The sequence below is a fragment of the Saccopteryx bilineata genome, chromosome 2 (assembly GCF_036850765.1).
Source record: "Saccopteryx bilineata isolate mSacBil1 chromosome 2, mSacBil1_pri_phased_curated, whole genome shotgun sequence".
Classification (NCBI taxonomy): Eukaryota; Metazoa; Chordata; class Mammalia; order Chiroptera; family Emballonuridae; genus Saccopteryx; species Saccopteryx bilineata.
Window position 1 is genome coordinate 312,737,562 of NC_089491.1, and position 17,540 is coordinate 312,755,101.

The 17,540-nt window shown below is 37.0% G+C and overlaps 1 long non-coding RNA gene across 1 annotated transcript in view; it reads left to right on the forward strand.

Moving 5' to 3' along the window:
* The window catches only part of LOC136326215 (uncharacterized), a 34,876-nt gene that overhangs the window by 10,780 nt on the left and 6,556 nt on the right, over positions 1 to 17,540 (forward strand). Inside the window, exons 6-12 of the long non-coding RNA XR_010729413.1 lie at positions 252 to 344; positions 1,146 to 1,226; positions 1,308 to 1,395; positions 4,167 to 4,375; positions 6,290 to 6,438; positions 7,371 to 7,453; positions 11,975 to 12,166. This is a non-coding gene — a long non-coding RNA (uncharacterized lncRNA). The remainder of the gene's footprint in view (positions 1 to 251; positions 345 to 1,145; positions 1,227 to 1,307; positions 1,396 to 4,166; positions 4,376 to 6,289; positions 6,439 to 7,370; positions 7,454 to 11,974; positions 12,167 to 17,540) is intronic.

Consider the following 17,540-nt stretch of genomic DNA (forward strand, 5'->3'; position numbering starts at 1 on the left):
GATACTATTACTCTCTTAAGATATGTCTTTCCTAAGACATATTTAAGTAGTGGTACGGTTTTGTAACCTAAATCTAAACATGTTTCATGAGCTAGTATTTTTCATTTTCTCAAGTATCTATATTTAATATATAATGTCTTTTTAGGATGTAGGGAATTATTTTGTGCTTATTTGGCAGCTAAATGTCATATCGAACTAATTTTAGTTAATATCACATTCTTCCCCCCCCCCATTCTCATTTTTGTTTCTAGATTACTAGTATGGAAAAACAAATGAACAGCTTGAAAACATCAAATGAGAATCTTCAAAACTATGTATAAGATCTATTGACCAAACTGAAAGAGGTGTAGTGACCACTTTAAAATGTCTCTTTTACAAAAATATTAAAGAATTTATGAAACTTATTATAATAGAATCTATGTAAACACAATTAATTAAATAAAAAAAGAAACATTATAAAATTATTTTGTTTTAAACTGTTCCTAGCACCATAAAATAGGACACTTAACCTAATCAAATATAACAATTATATGCTATATCCAAAGTAATGTATAAAAATGAGTGTCATTAATTTTGTTATTTTTAAGTCTTTTTTTATTTTTTATTTATTTATTACAGAGACAGAGAGTGAGTCAGAGCGAGGGATAGACAGGGACAGACAGACAGGAACAGAGAGATGAGAAGCATCAATCATTAGTTTTTCATTGCATGTTGCAACACCTTAGTTGTTCATTGATTGCTTTCTCATATGTGCCTTGACCGTGGGCCTTCAGCAGACCAAGTAACCCCTTGTTGGACCCAGCAACCTTGGGTTCAAGCTGGTAGGCTTTTGCTCAAACCAGATGAGCCCACGCTCAAGCCGGCGACCTTGGGGTCTCGAACCTGGGTCCTCTGCATCCCAGTCCGATGCTCTATCCACTGCGCCACCGCCTGGTCAGGCTAATTTTGTTATTTTTAAGTATTCCATTTTTAGATAAAAATATTATTTTATCCTTATAGTAATTCATCTGTATCATGAAAACTGATTTTTAACCTAGTGTTTTAGCACAAACCTATATATATATATTTATTTTGTTTTTTGATAAGGATTCTAAATTCATTTCAGATGTGTCTGCTTTAATTAATTAGTGTTTTTTTTTTTTCAGGCAAAGGAACAGCAGCCCAGTATGGAAGAGAAATTTCACAGTGAGTTAAATGCTCATATAAAACTCTCTAACTTATACAAGGTAGGTACCCTACCACACATTTTAACGTCCTAATGTTACGTTATTGATTGTTTTGGTTAACATTTTAACATTAAATCTTAGAGTGCTGCTGAGGACTCTGAGGCAAAGAGCAATGAACTAACCTGAGCAGTGGATGAACTACAGAAACTTTTGAAAGAAGCTAGAGAAGGTAACTTTTCATTTATGCAAATATTACTTTATTTTTAGATAAAAGGTGTTTTTTTCTTTACCTTTGTGTAGATGTTGGATTTAGAAGTTAGATTACCTTTATTAGTGATACAAACTGGCATATAAGAAAAATTCAGGATTAAGATATTTTAAATTATATTTTCAGCAAATACTATATTTTAAAATATAGTTATTATTTTCTGTTTCATTTAGCTGATAACCTTATGTGTCTATCATCTGATTTCTATTGGAAAGTTTTTCTTCCATTTTTAAAATACGTAGTTTGATGGGTACATATGGGTTTACATATAGTTTGGGTACTCTCTTACTCCATGAGTAAACCTCACGTTTAAATTATAAATAGTATATTTTAACATCTATGATTCCCTTATATTCTTTTTATTCTGAAATGCAAGTTATTTATGTATGACCTTTTTCATTTATTTTCAATGTTCTATACTAAAGATCAGATTAAAACCAGAGATACTTAGAGGCACTTTTTTACAATTTGAGTTCCCTCATTTTTCTCGTGGATAGGAGACATCAAAAGGAAAAATAGATGCACCAGGCCAGGACATTTCAGGAATTATACTGCTCACAAAAAGTAGGGGATATTTCAAAATAATATGAAGCTATAAAATATTTCCTAATTTTTGTGAGTGGTACAGAAGTAGAGCAAGAGCTTTAGGGGATAATAACTGTCAACCACAGCCTTTCTAGAATTTAATATTGTTTGATGGAGAGAAAAATGACTATTCGGTTACATTTTATAAGCTCTAGCATTTTAACTATATGTTTAAATATTGCCTTTTAAAATGTTTTAGCAAATAAAGGAATCTAAAGATCAAATGGAAGAAGAAATGCTTGAAAAAATAGGAAAGTTAGAGAAGAAATTAGAGAATGCAAGTGACTTGTTTCTGCCACAAAATATAAAAGTATGGCCTGACCAGGTGGTGGCGCAGTGGATAGAGCATCGGACTGGGATGCAGAAGGACCCAGGTTCGAGACCCCGAGGTCGAGGTCGCCAGCTTGAGCACGGGCTCATCTGGCTTGAGCAAAGAGCTCACCAGCTTGGACCCAAGGCCCCTGGCTCCAGCAGGGGGTTACTTGGTCTGCTGAAGGCCCGCGGTCAAGGCACATGTGGGAAAGCAATCAATGAACAACTAAGAAGTCGCAACGCGCAACGAGAAACTGATGATTGATGCTTCTCATCTCTCTCCGTTCCTGTCTGTCTGTCCCTGTCTATCTCTGCCTCTGTTAAAAAAAAAAAAAAAAAAAAAAAAAAATATATATATATATATATATATATATATGTATTTAGATGCTTATTAATGGCTAGAAATACTAGAACGTCTCTACAAGGGTCTCACTTAATATTACTAATAGAATTTTTCTGTCGTGTTGTAAGAAACTCTATTGAACTGTATAGCATCATATTATTTTTAGTTTAAAATTAGTACTTTAGCCTGACCAGGCAGTGGTGCAGTTGATAGAGCATCGGACTGGAATGCAGAGAACCCAGGTTTGAGATCCTGAGGTCGCCAGCTTGAGCGCAGGCTCATCTGGTTTGAGCAAAAGCTCACCAGCTTGGACCCAAGGTCGCTGGCTTGAGCAAGGGGTTACTCGGTCTATTGAAGGCCCACGGTCAAGGCACATATGAGAAATCAATCAATGAACAACTAAGGTGTTACAACATGCAATGAAAAACTGATGATTGATGCTTCTCATCTCTCTCCGTTCCTGTCTGTTTGTCCCTATCTATCCCCCTCTCTGACTCTCTCTCTGTCCCTGTTAAAAAAAAAAAAATTAGTACTTTATATGTATCTTTACTGTATCCTCAGATGGAAGTACTTTTTGGTGATATTTAACTGTGTCAATTTTCCAAATATACTGCTCACAAAAATTAGGGGATATTTCAAAAGGAATATAAAGCAATAAAATATCCCCTAATATTTGTGAGCAATATATGTATAAGAGGGCCCTGGCCAGTTGGCTCAGTGGTAGAGCGTCAGCCTGGCGTGCAGAAGTCCTGGGTTCGATTCCCGACCAGGGCACCAGGAGAAGCACCCATCTGCTTCTCCACCCCTCCCCCTCTCCTTCCTCTCTGTCTCTCTCTTCCCCTCCCGCAGCCGAGGCTCCACTGGAGCAAAAGATGGCCCGGGCGCTGGGGATGGCTCCTCGGCCTCTGCCCCAGGTGCTAGAATGGCTCTGGTCGCAACAGAGCGACGCCCCGGAGGGGCAGAGCATTCGCTCCCTGGTGGGCAGAGCGTCGCCCCCTGGTGGGCGTGCCGGGTGGATCCTGGTCAGGCGCATGCGGGAGTCTGTCTGACTGTCTCTCCCCGTTTCCAGCTTCAGAAAAATATAAATAAAATAAAATAAAATATACATATAAGAGGCTGGGCTGAGACTTAGGAAAGTGAACAACAGCTGAGAACATTTCACATTGTCAGAATGCACCCCTGCAGAGTATTTCCTGCACAGGTCTTAATGCTTAAATTCCAAACCTCTTCAATAAGAGTTTTGACAGATTTAGTGAACAAAAAAATATAGAACTAGACTTAGTGTCTCTCTCTTGCTTTTTTTTTTAATCTGCCAAAAGTCTACCCAAAGCAGTGTTAGGAAAAATAGAGTTAGTAAGGTCTGAATGCATAGTAGGTCATACTTGTTGAACACTCCCGGAAATACTTGTGCTTTACTTTTAATACAGTGTGTGTACTTCATAAAGGATATTTATAGTAACTCAGTTATTCTTGTGTTTTCCTCTCTGTTAAGTGCCAGCACATCAGACCCACCAACAGCTAATGTCAAGCCAACCCTTGTTGTGTCTACTCCCAGTAAAGTGACAGCTGCAGCCATGGCTGGTAATAAGTCCACACCCAGAGCCAGTATCTGCCCAGTGCTTACACCTGCAGTTGTTACAAATCCTACTACCACCCCAACAGCTACAGTGATACCCGCGACACAGGTGGAGTCACAAGAAGGTAAGTAAATAATAGATAAGAGCGGACTGGCTGCTTGCTTAGATTTATTCTGAGAGGATGACAGTAACTTTAAGGATAAATGGCCTGACCAGGCGGTGGCGCAGTGGATAGAGTGTCGGACTGGGATGCAAAGGACCCAGGTTCAAGACCCTGAGTTCGCCAGCTTGAGCGCAGGCTCATCTGGTTTGAGCATAGCTCACCAGCTTGGACCCAAGGTCGCTGGCTCGAGCAAGGGGTTACTCGGTCTGCTGAAGGCCCACAATCAAAGCACATATGAGAAAACAATCAATGAACAACTAAGGTGTCGCAATGAAAAACTAATGATTGATGCTTCTCATCTCTCTCTGCTCCTATCTGTCTGTCCCTATCTGTCCCTCTCTCTGACTCCCTCTCTGTCTCTGTAAAAGAAAAAGAAAAAAATAGTAAGGATAAATGAAGCTTCCACTGAAGCTAAAGTCAGACATGATAGTAAAAGTGGGCAGTTATATTTTCAAATGGGTATCTCCTAGGAGACATGTTAATGTAGTAAATTTCCTCCCTCCTTTTCTGCTTTATTGTGTTTTTAACCAAAGAAGGGGGGAATTCACCCCTATAAGTATATGGCATGTTTTTCAAGGACCAAAATTTCTACTTGTAATGCCTAAGAAAGATGATACGAAATACTAAGTCACTGGTTGAGCCAAAACATCACATTTTCATTGAAATTCATTTCTTAATTGCTTTCTCTACTTTACTCCCATGTCGCTTGCTTGCTCACTACAGCAACTGCAATTCCGTTAAATACATGCCTTTCTGTTCCATTAGAGTGAGTTCCTGAAGGGTAAAAAATTTTCATTATTTTGATTCTTTTATCCAACCCCTAGATAGGTAGGTGTTTAGTAAAACTGCTAAATACAATTTCCTTGGCTTCTTATCTAAACAAATGTTAGAATTTAATAAATTATTCAAGCATTTAGGAGTATGTAATACACACATATACACACACACACATGCTATAAAAGAACAGAATATTTTATTTCAGCTACATTCAGTCCAATGATTTTCAGATATGTTACCACTTAAACTTAATAGTCATTTTATGTCAATTAAAAATAAAATGATGCTTAGTAAAATCTCATATGACTCTGAGCTCTAAATTTTATTTATTTTATGTAGTTTTATATAATTTAATGATCAAAAACATTTTCAGATATTTATTTTATTTAACTACCTTATCAGTCATATAGGCAATACAAAAATGTATAAATACATTGCCTTTACCCACTTTGTTTTTGTATAGTAGGGCAAGATATGTGTGTGTGTGTGTGTGTGTGTGTGTGTGTGTGTATTCACAGTAAATGTCACCTATAACACAGACTAGGGAAGATAACCCCAGCTTTGGTAGGAGTAGACTTAATATATTAAATATTATAATTACTTTTTAGCTATGCAGTCAGAAGGGCCTGTGGAACATGTTCCAGAAGCACAAGTGGATCTGTTCTACTAGTCCTAACGTCCAGCCTTCTGTTCCTAAACTTATACTAACTGTTCAGCAGCAACACAGGCTGTGGCTTTTGTGCAACCCACTCCACAGGGTCATCCTCAGAGTCATCCTCAGATTGAACCTGCAAATCAAGAGCTGTCTCCAAACAGAGTAGAGGAGGTTCAGAGTTCACCAGTTGAGCGGCCTTCTACTTCCACTGCAGTATTTGGCACGGGTAGGATTAATTTTAGAACAAAGTGAGAGTAGGCCTGTGCATTGTAGTTTCCTGGATATAATGCATATGGAGGATTCTTTGTATTTGTTCTCTGCCAGGTGTGACGATGGATGTGTTCCTGACATTTTATTTCATGTTTAGTTTTTTAAATTAAGTTTGTCTAAATTGAGTTAATTATTATATTTTAATTCAATATTTAAATTATGTAATTTCAAAGTTTCAGCTACCCCAAGTTCTTCTTTGCCGAAGCGTACATGGAAAGAGGAAGAGGATAGCACCATGGAAGCGTCAGACCAGGTCTCTGATGATACTGTGGACATGCCTCTTCCAAAGAAATTGAAAAGTGTCACACCTGTAGGAACTGAGGTGTGTAAAGGCCCTTCTGTTTGTTTATACTTCTATCAGTACAGCTAAGGTATTCATTCAGTTACACCATTACTAGGTGAATGGGCCTTTAGGGCCCAAATCCAGTAAACTCTTAACTTACTACAAAGTTTCCCCTGACAATTCAGGGATTGTTGTGCCAACTGTGCTTTATATCTTCTGCATATCTTTAATTAAATTAGTTCCCATTTCAATTTTAAAAATGAATTCCCTTTTTTTTTTATTCAAAGAATAAAGAAGTTTATAGTCCCATGGACATTTTAAACTGTTACTTTTTTCAGATTTACCAAATTTATAGTCCCTTATTTTCTTTTTTTGAGGATAAATTGTAGTGAATTGTTTCACTATCAAACATTGAAACTACTAAATTAATTTCATTACTTTGTATTTAATTAATGCTAATAAGCCTAATTTTGTATTACTGAAGAGGAAGGAAATTGTATTTTATGAGTAAATATAAATGAACATTTCTGGTGTACATTGTGTGACAGAGACAGACAGAGAGGGACAGATAGGACAGACAGGAAGGGAGAGAGATGAGAAGCATCAATTCTTCATTGCGGCTTCTTAGTTGTTGCTTGACTGCTTTCTCATATGAGCGTTGACTGGGGGGGTGGCTACAGCAGAGTGAGTAACCCCTTGCTCAAGCCAGCGACCATTAAGTCATGTCTATGATCCCACACTCAAGCCAGCTACCCCGCACTCAAGCTGGTGAGCCCGCACTCAACCAACAACTTCAGGGTTTCGAACCTGGGTTCTCTGTGTCCCAGTCCAACGCTTTATCCACTGTGCCACTACCTGGGCAGGCTCTGGTATACGTTTTTTAAAATTACAGATGAGTTTTATTTTATTAGGAGAACTTTTTATTTATTCGTGAACTGATGTGACTAACACACTTGTATTTTGTGATTCAGGGAAGGAGTCATGGCGAAGAAAGTACTAATGGAGAAGTAGAGACTCAAGTGTACAACCAAGATTCTCAGATTCCATTGGGGAAGTAAGAAAAACATCTTTAAAAAACAAATTGTTGTTTTTAATAAACAAAATTAGCTTTGACAATTGAATCATTACTTGGACTTTTTTTCAATTGTCTGCTTTTATATTTAATGAAATATTAGAATTACCAATGCAGTTTCTGCTTTCTTTTATTCCTAATTAATATAATGCCTTCTAAACTTTATGAAAGAAAAGTTTATTTATACTTAGCACAGGTTTTCCATGCTAAGAGTTGTTATGAGTTAAAATCATCTACTCAGTTATTTGGAGGGATGCGTGCTGGTTGAGTCTTGAGTTAACCGAGAGTGCCCAGTTTGGTGGTCTTGTACTGCTTCCCTTACTGAATTAAATTAATTTATAAAAGAAAATGCATTTATACACTTCATTTTTAAAGTCTCATTGAGGCCTCTGTAGAGACAACCTCACTAGTGGAAATGCATAGACTCTGAAGTAACAAAGCACTAGATTCCACTCCTGACTTCACCACTTAGAAGCTGACTGAATGTAAGCAAATCGTTAGGTCTCTCTAAGCCTCAAGGTCCTCATTTATTGGAATAATTTAACATAACTTTTAGTATTGTAAAATACCTAAAGTAGTATTTGTCACATTTTAGATACTCAAATTACTTTCTTTCCATCCCTCTACCCTGCAATTAAGAATTCATAATACAGTAATGTTAGTAGTTAACACATCTCATTACTGTAAGCCAACTGTTATTTTTAAGTAATATGCATTTATTAATTAAATTAACCCTCAAAGCAACCCTGTTCCATAGATGGAAAATACAATGCCCAGGTAGTTCACACTCCTGTCTTCTCATAGCATTGAAGCTGGAATTGGAACTCAGGCTATCTGGTTTTCTATTGTCCTCTTAAGCTTGAAACAATACTTTCTGTCTGGATAAATTTTCAGGATCATTTTATTCTAAAATTATTTTATCTGTAAAAAAATCAAGGAATTATCTTAAGCTAATCATAAGTAACCATAGATCACAAATAAATTTTAGTGTCTGAGATGCATTAATTTTGTAAGTTTATTTTTCCAATTTTCCTTGGCTTAAAACAGTAAACAAGCTGTAGGGTGAATACACAACACTGTAAATGACATTTTTTTCATGTATCTTTCAGCGAGTATCATCTAAAGAGCATAAGAACAATTTTGAAATAATAAGATGTGAACTTCTATTTTATTGCCATGTTTGTTTAAATTATCCTAAACTGCAGTTTTTTCTTGCGTTGCGCAAATTGCTTGTGACTCAAAAGTGCCATTTGGCTTTTCATTCTGCCTTCTAGTACTGTCTGCTGAATGTATAACAACAGCTCATTTTTCTGATTTCTGACAGTGAAGCTGATGTTCTTGCTAAGTGTTGCTTTTCTTGAAATAAGTATGTCACTTTGAGGCCCCCCCCCCTTTTTTTTTTTTACACAGACAGAGAGAGGTATAGATAGGGACAGACAGACAGGAACGGAGAGAGGTAAGAAGCATCAATCATCAGTTTTTCATTGCAACACCTTAGTTGTTCATTGATTGATTTCTCATATGTGCCTTGACCACTGGCCTTTAGTCGACCGAGTCACCCCTTGCTCAAACCAGTGACCTTGAATCCAAGCTGATGAGCTTTGCTCAAACCAGATGAGCCCACGCTCAAGCTGGCGACCTCGGGGTCTTGAACCTGGGTCTTTCTGCTTCCCAGTCGGACGCTCTGTCCACTGTGCCACCTCCTGGTCAGGCGAGGCACATTTTTAACTATACCGTGACTTCACTCTTTTTTCCCATTTGGTAACCATAATCTCTGTGAATGATTTCATTCACAAGACATTGTTCCTGGCTTGTATAAAAAGTAGATTTTTCTGAGTGCATAACTAAAAAGGAGACATTAAAATTTTTATAATAAATATAAAAAAATAAAGTTAAGGCCCTGGCCAGGTGGCACAATTGATAAACCATCATCCTGGCGCTCCAAGGTCACGGTTTCAATCCCCAGCCAGGGCACATACGGGAAGCAACCAGTGAATGCACAACTGATGGAACAACTAAGTGGAACAGCGAGTTGATTCTCTTCTCTCTTTCTCTCTCCCTCCCTCTCTCTCCCTGTCTCCTTCCCTATTTCATTTTCCTCCTCTCAGTAGAAAAATCTTTTAAACATTTTTTAATTAAAAAATATATTAAAGTTAAAATTATAATTTATTTGAGCAGCTAACAAAATGGAATTGTGAGGACATAGATTAAACAAAAAGGGAAGGAGAGGAAGGGGGTTGGGGGAAGGGAGGGGCACAAAGAAAACCAGTTAGAAGGTGACGGAAGACAATTGGACTTTGGGCGATGGGAATGCATCATAATCAAATGTCAGAATAACCTGGAAATGTTTTCTCTGAACATATATACCCTGATTTACCAATGTCACCCCATTAAAATTAATAAAAAAAAAGATTAAACAAAGAATTATTTTCATATTTCATATCTTTAATGTGGTTTGAAGGTTTAGGATAGAGTTTTGGGCGGTGGTAGAAGTGTCTTTGTAAAAAGACAGAAATAATAGCTTATTTAGGGTATTTTCCAGACTACCTCTCATTTGGGGTGAAATTCTTTTGTTGAAGGCATGGATTTCTTTTTTTTTATATATATAAATTTTTATTTTAATGGGGTAACATCAATAAATCAGGGTACATATATTCAAAGAAAACATGTCCAGGTTATCTTGTCATTCAATTCTGTTGCATACCCATCACCCAAAGATAGATTGTCCTCCGTCACCTTCTATCTAGTTTTCTTTGTACCCCTCCCTCTGCCCCTCCCCCTCTCCCTCCTTCCCTCCCTTCGCCCCACCCACCCCACCCCCACCCCGTAACCACCACACTCTTGTCCATGTCTCTCAGTCTCGTTTTTTTTTTGTTTTTTTTTTTCATTTTTCTGAAGCTGGAAATAGGGAGAGACAGTCAGACAGACTCCCGCATGCGCCCGACCGGGATCCACCCGGCACGCCCACCAGGGGCGACGCTCTGCCCATCCTGGGCATCGCCATGTTGCGACCAGAGCCACTCTAGCGCCTGGGGCAGAGGCCACAGAGCCATCCCCAGCGCCCGGGCCATCTTTGCTCCAGTGGAGCCTTGGCTGCGGGAGGGGACGAGAGAGACAGAGAGGAAAGCGCGGCGGAGGGGTGGAGAAGCAAATGGGCGCTTCTCCTGTGTGCCCTGGCCGGGAATCAAACCCGGGTCCTCCGCACGCTAGGCCGACGCTCTACCGCTGAGCCAACCGGCCAGGGCCCTCAGTCTCGTTTTTATGTCCCACGAATGTATGGAATCCTGCAGTTCTTGTTTTTTTCTGATTTACTGATTTCACTCCGTATAATGTTATCAAGATCCCATCATTTTGTTGTAAGTGATCTGATGTCATCATTTCTTATGGCTGAATAGTATTCCATAGTGTATATGTGCCACATCTTCTTTATCTAGTCTTCTATTTTTTTTTACAGTGATTAAAGCCTTTAAGCAAACTCTTGGCCAATACAGCAAGAATCCATAAAAGAGTAGTGTCCTTAACATGTTCACCAAGTCCAAGTTGGCCCCAACACCATGTGAAGGCATGGATTTCTGACTTTGCTCTGCTACTGCACTGTCACCTAACCAGTTGGCTTTTCTTGAAGTTGAAATATGGGATAAGTGTAAGATACATTGGATTTTGAAAACTTACTACAAATTTTAAAATGTAGAGTATCTGCTTAAGTTTTACATTGATTACATATTGCAGTAATGTTTTGGCTCTATTAAGTATTTTTTGTTGTTATTTATTCATTTTTTACAGAGACAGAGGGATAGACAGGGACAGACAGACAGGAATGGAGAGATGAGAAGCATCAATCATTAGTTTTTCGTTGCGTGTTGCAACACCTTAGTTGTTTATTAATTGCTTTCTCATATGTACCTTGACCATGGGCCTTCAGCAGACTGAGTAACCCCTTGCTCGAGCCAGTGACCTTGGGTCCAAGCTGGTGAGCTTTTGCTCAAACCAGATGAGCCCGCGCTCAAGCTGGTGACCTCAGGGTCTCGAACCTGGGTCCTCTGCATCCCAGTCCAACGCTCTATCCACTGTGCCACCGCCTGGTCTGGCCCTATTAAGTATGTTTTTAAAATTGATTTCACCTGTGTCTTACCTTTTTAAGTGACTATTAGAAAATTTTAAATTGCATATGTGAATTACATTTGACTCATGTTATATTTCTCTTGGATAACACTAATCTACAATATCACACTGGTAGTTTTGACACATGTATATCTGTATATTTTTTTCTCACATTTTTATTGGACTCTTCCTCAATGAGATGTGTAATTCTTCAATAGGAAGACAAGAAACCCAAAAGTTTATCTTCTTTCACTTTTTTCAATTAATTCTGATTTTGAAAACTACATGTTGAAAAATAAAATGTTAGTCCATAAGTATTCTTTAATCTTTACTTAAGTCTCTAGTATATGACTGATAGTTTTAGGCATGTTTGACTTTTTATGATTTTTTTAATTTTTAAAGGAGCCACCCAGGGAGATTACGCTCCAATGGAAGATGGTAAAGAGACTTCTCACTCTGCAAGCAGACAGTGGAGCTCCACGGTCAGATCAGCAAACCTCATACCAAGATGGGCAAGGCAAAGGAGATGATGTCATTGTGATTGACAGTGATGATGAAGTGGAGGATGATGATGATAACGATGGAGATCATGAGGTAAATTTGGTTTGAAATCATCCATTGTTTTTAAATTGTTGGATGAAATGCTGAAATCCTCGGTACTACTAACGCATCAACCAATCAGTTCTGATTCTCTCTCAGTGTAAATCAGTTATTTTGCTTTTCTTTTATCCTGATTAGCTTCTTTTTTTTTAAATAAATTTTTATTAATGTTAATGGGGTGACATTAATAAATCAGGGTACATATATTCAAAGAAAACATGTCCAGGTTATCTTGTCATGCAATTATGTTGCATACCCATCTCCCAGAGTCAGATTGTCCTCCGTCACCCTCTATCTAGTTTTCTTTGTGCCCCTCCCCTCCCCCTTCCCCTTTCCCTCCTTCCCTCCCATGTCCACCCTCCCCCCACCCCTGGTAACCACCACACTCTTGTCCATGTGTCTTAGTCTCGTTTTTATGTCCCACCAATGTACGGAATCATGTAGTTCCATTTTTTTTACTGGATTGCTTGTTTGTTTGTTGTTGAGTTTTATGAGTTCTTTGTATATTTTGGATATTAGGCCCTGATCTGAGCTGTTGTTTGACAATAACATTTCCCATTTAGTTGGCTGCCTGTTTATTTTGTTGTCAGTTTCTCTTGCTGAGGAAAAACTTTTCAGTCTGATGTAGTCCCATTCATTTATCTTTGCCTTCACTTCTCTTGCCTTTGGAGTCAAATTCATAAAATGCTCTTTAAAACCCAGGTCCATGAGTTTAGTACCTATGCCTTCTTCTATGTACTTTATTGTTTCAGGTCTTATATTTAGGTCTTTGATCCATTTTGAATTAATTTTAGTACATGGGGACAAGCTGTAGTCAAGTTTCATTCTTTTGCATGTGGCTTTCCAGTTTTCCCAGCACCATTTGTTGAAGAGGCTTTCTTTTCTCCATTGTGTGTTGTTGGCCCCTTTATCAAAAATTATTTGACCATATATATGTGGTTTTGTTTCTGGACTTTCTATTCTGTTCCATTGGTCTGAGTGTCTATTTTTCTGCCAATACCATGCTGTTTTAATTGTTGTGGCCCTATAATATAGTTTGAAGTCAGGTATTGTAATGCCCCCAGCTTCATTCTTTTTCCTTAGGATTGCTTTGGCTATTCGGGGTTTTTTATAGTTCCATATAAATCTGATGATTTTTTGTTCCATTTCTTTAAAAAAATGTCATAGGAATTTTGATGGGAATTGCATTAAATTTATAAATTGCTTTGGGTAATATGGCCATTTTTATTATATTTATTCTTCCTCTCCAAGAACAAGGAATATTTTTCCATCTCATTGTGTCTTTTTCTTTTTTTCTTTTCTTTTTTTTTTTCATTGTGTCTTTTTCGATTTCTCTTAACAATGCTTTGTAGTTTTCGTTATATAGGCCCTTCACATTCTTTGTTATCTTTATTCCTAGGTATTTTATTTTTTTTGTTGCAATCGTGAAGGGGATTATTTTTTTGAGTTCATTTTCTAATATTTCATTGTTGGCATATAGAAAGGCTATGGACTTTTGTATGTTAATTTTGTATCCTGCGACCTTACTGTATTGGTTTATTGTTTCTAGTAATCTTTTTGTGGAGTCTTTGGAGTTTTCGATGTATAGGATCATATCATCTGCAAAAAGTGATACCTTTACTTCTTCTTTTCCAATATGGATCCCTTTTATTTCTTTCTCTTGTCTGACTGCTCTGGTCAGAACTTCTAGCACCACGTTAAATAAGAGTAGAGACAGTGGACAACCCTGTCTTGTTCTTGATTTAAGGGGGAAATTCCTCAGTTTTATGCCATTTAGTATGATGTTGGCTGATGGTTTATCATATATGGCCTTTATCATGTTGAGATATTTTCCTTCTATACCCATTTTGTTGAGTGTCTTAAACATAAAGTTGTGTTGTATTTTATCGAATGCCTTTTCTGCATCTATTGATAAGATCATGTGGTTTTTGTTCTTTGTTTTGTTGATATGGTGTATTACATTAACCGTTTTACGTACGTTGAACCATCCTTGAGATTCTGGGATGAATCCCACTTGATCATGATGTATTATTTTTTTAATATGTTGTTGTATTCGATTTGCCAGTATTTTGTTTAATATTTTAGCATCTGTATTCATTAGAGATATTGGTCTGTAGTTTTCTTTTTTTGTGCCGTCCTTGCCAGGTTTCAGTATGAGGGTTATGTTGGCCTCATAAAATGTGTTTGGAAGTATTGCTTCTTCAATTTTTTGGAAGACTTTGAGTAGAATAGGAACCAAGTCTTTTTTGAATGTTTGATAGAATTCACTAGTATAACTGTCTGGGCCTGGACTTTTATTTTTGGGGAGGTTTTTAATAGTTTTTTCTATTTCCTCCCTGCTAATTGGTCTGTTTAGGCTTTCTGCTTCTTCATGACTCAGTCTAGGAAGATTGTATTGTTCTAGGAATTTATCCATTTCTTCTAGATTGTTGAATTTGGTGGCATATAGTTTTTCATAGTATTCTACAATAATTCTTTGTATATCTATGATGTCTGTGGTGATTTCTCCTCTTTCATTTTGGATTTTATTTATATGAGTCCTTTCTCTTTTTTCCTTGATGAGTCTTGCCAAGGGTTTGTCAATTTTGTTGATCTTTTCAAAAAACCAGCTCCTTGTTTTATTAATTTTTTCTATAGTTTTTCTGTTCTCTATTTCATTTATTTCTGCTCTGATTTTTATTATCTCCTTTCTTTGGCTGGTTTTGGGTTGTCTTTGTTCTTCTTTTTCTAGTTCCTTAAGGTGTGAAATTAAGTGGTTCACTTGGGCTCTCTGTTGTTTGTTCATATAGGCCTGAAGTGATATGAACTTTCCTCTTATTACTGCTTTTGCTGCATCCCAGAGATTCTGATATGTTGTATTGTCATTTTCATTTGTCTGTATATATCTTTTGATCTCTGTGCTTATTTCTTCTTTGACCCATTCATTTTTAAAAGTATGTTGTTTAATTTCCACATTTTTGTGGGTTTTTTTCCTTCTATTTTGCAGTTTAAAGTTTCAAGGCTTTATGATCAGAAAATATGCTTGGTACAATTTCAGTTTTTCTGAATTTGTTGATGTTATCTTTGTGGCCCAAAATATGGTCAATTCTTGAGAATGTTCCATGAACACTAGAGAAAAATGTATACTCTGTTGCTTTGGGATGAAGTGTCTTGTAGATATCTATCATATCCAGGTGCTTTAGTGTTTTATTTAAGGCCAATATGTCTTTATTGATTCTCTGTTTGGATGACTGATCTAGAGCTGTCAGCGGTGTATTGAGGTCTCCAAGTATGATTGTATTTTTGTCAGTTTTTGTTTTTAGGTCAATAAGTAGCTGTCTTATATATTTTTGTGCTCCTTGGTTTGGTGCATATATATTAAGAATTGTTATGTCTTCTTGATTCAGTGTCCCCTTAATCATTATGAAATGACCATTTTTGTCTCTGAGTACTTTTTCTGTCTTATAGTCAGCATTATTGGATATGAGTATTGCTACACCTGCTTTTTTTTTGGATGTTATTTGCTTGGAGTGTTGTTTTCCAGCCTTTCACTTTGAATTTGTTTTTATCCTTGTTGCTTAAATGTGTTTCTTGTAGGCAGCATATAGTTGGATTTTTTTTTAATCCATTCTGCTACTCTGTGTCTTTTTATTGGTAAGTTTAATCCATTTACATTTAGTGTAATTATTGACACTTGTGGGTTTCCTATTGCCATTTTATAAATTACTTTCTGTTAGTTTTGTATCTTGTTTGATTCTTTTCTTTTGTCTATCCTTTGTTTTTGTTTGTTTGTATTCCATACTTCTTTCTTCTGTTGCTACCTTTTTAAAGTCATGTGATTCTGTGGTGGTTTTTTCAAGTGTGGTTACCATTAAGTTTTGAAAAGGGTACCTACCATATTCATTGTAGTACCCTATCTTATGAGTGTTTCTGCGCTTCATCGTCCTTTGCTACTGTTAATCTCCGTCCTCTCTCCCTTTTTTTTCCTTTTGTTGTCACAGTTTAAATTTGGTTTTATTGTGTTCTTGGTGGAGCTGTTACTTGTGGTTTTGTTTGTTTGTTCTTTGAATCTGGTTGGAAAACCCTCTTTAGTATTTCCTGGAGTGGGGGCTTTCTGATGATAAATTCCCTCATCTTTTCTGTATTTGTGAATGTTTTTACTTCTCCTTCGTACTTGAAGGATAGCTTTGATGGGTATAGTATTCTTGGCTGAAAGTTCCTCTCTTTAAGGGCTTTAAATATTGGGGTCCACTCTCTTCTAGCTTGTAGAGTTTCTGCTGAGAAATCTGATGATAATCTAATAGGCCTTCCTTTATATGTTGTATTCTTCTTTTTTATGGCTGCCTTGAGAATTTTTCTTTGTCGTTGGTTTGTGCCATCTTCATTATGATGTGCCTTAGAGTAGGTTTGTTGTTGTTAAGAAAACTCAGTGTTCTATTTGCTTCTTGAATTTGAGGCTTTAGTTCTTCCTACAGGCTTGGGAAGTTCTTGTCTATTATTTGTTTGAGTATATTCTCCATTCCATTTTCTCTCTCTTCTCCCTCTGACATACCTATTATTCTTATGTTATTCTTTTTGATGGAGTTAGACAATTCCTCTAGGGCTTTCTCGTTTTTTTTTGGTTTTTTTTTTTGAGTCTCTTTATTCTTCTCTCTGTTGTGCCTCAAGTTGCTTGTCTTCTATTTCACTAATCCTGCCTTCTATTATTAGCTAAGCTTGTTACCTCGTTTTTCAGTTCATGAATTGAGTTTTTCATTTCTGTTTGATTTGTTTTTATAGTTTCAGTTTCCTTGGAAATATATTCTTTGTGTTCGTTGAGTTGTTTTCTGAGCTCCCTAAATTGCCTTTCTGTGTTTTCTTGTATATCTCTGAGTATTTTTAGGATTTCTATTTTAAATTCTCTGTCATTTAGCTCCAAGTTTTCCAATATATTAAATTTTTTCTCCATAGATTTTTCCACATCTATCTGTGTTACTTCTCTATCTTTTGAATCCATGATATTCGATTTCCTTTTTCTTAATGGCATCTGAGAGTAGTCTTGTTGATAGCACACAGGCACACTCCCTCCTCGGCTTGAACGAATGTCCTTGCGGCAGTTAGCTTCCTCCACACCCTCAGCTCCCTCCCGACTCTCAGTTCCAAGTGAAAGCAGCCCTTTTGCCTTCAGTGTGTGTGGAACTCCCAGATAGATTGCTCCAGGGATAGATTTTTCTGTCTCTAGTTGATGAACTTGTTGAAATTTTGGGGAGATCTGTCGGATGCGCTGCTCATGGTGCCATTTCCGTGACATCACTCCCCTGATTAACTTCTAAATTAATATTTTATAGTGAAATTGAGTTGTAGAACAAATGATGGAAAACTAGTTTTTTAAATAATTTTTAAGCACTTT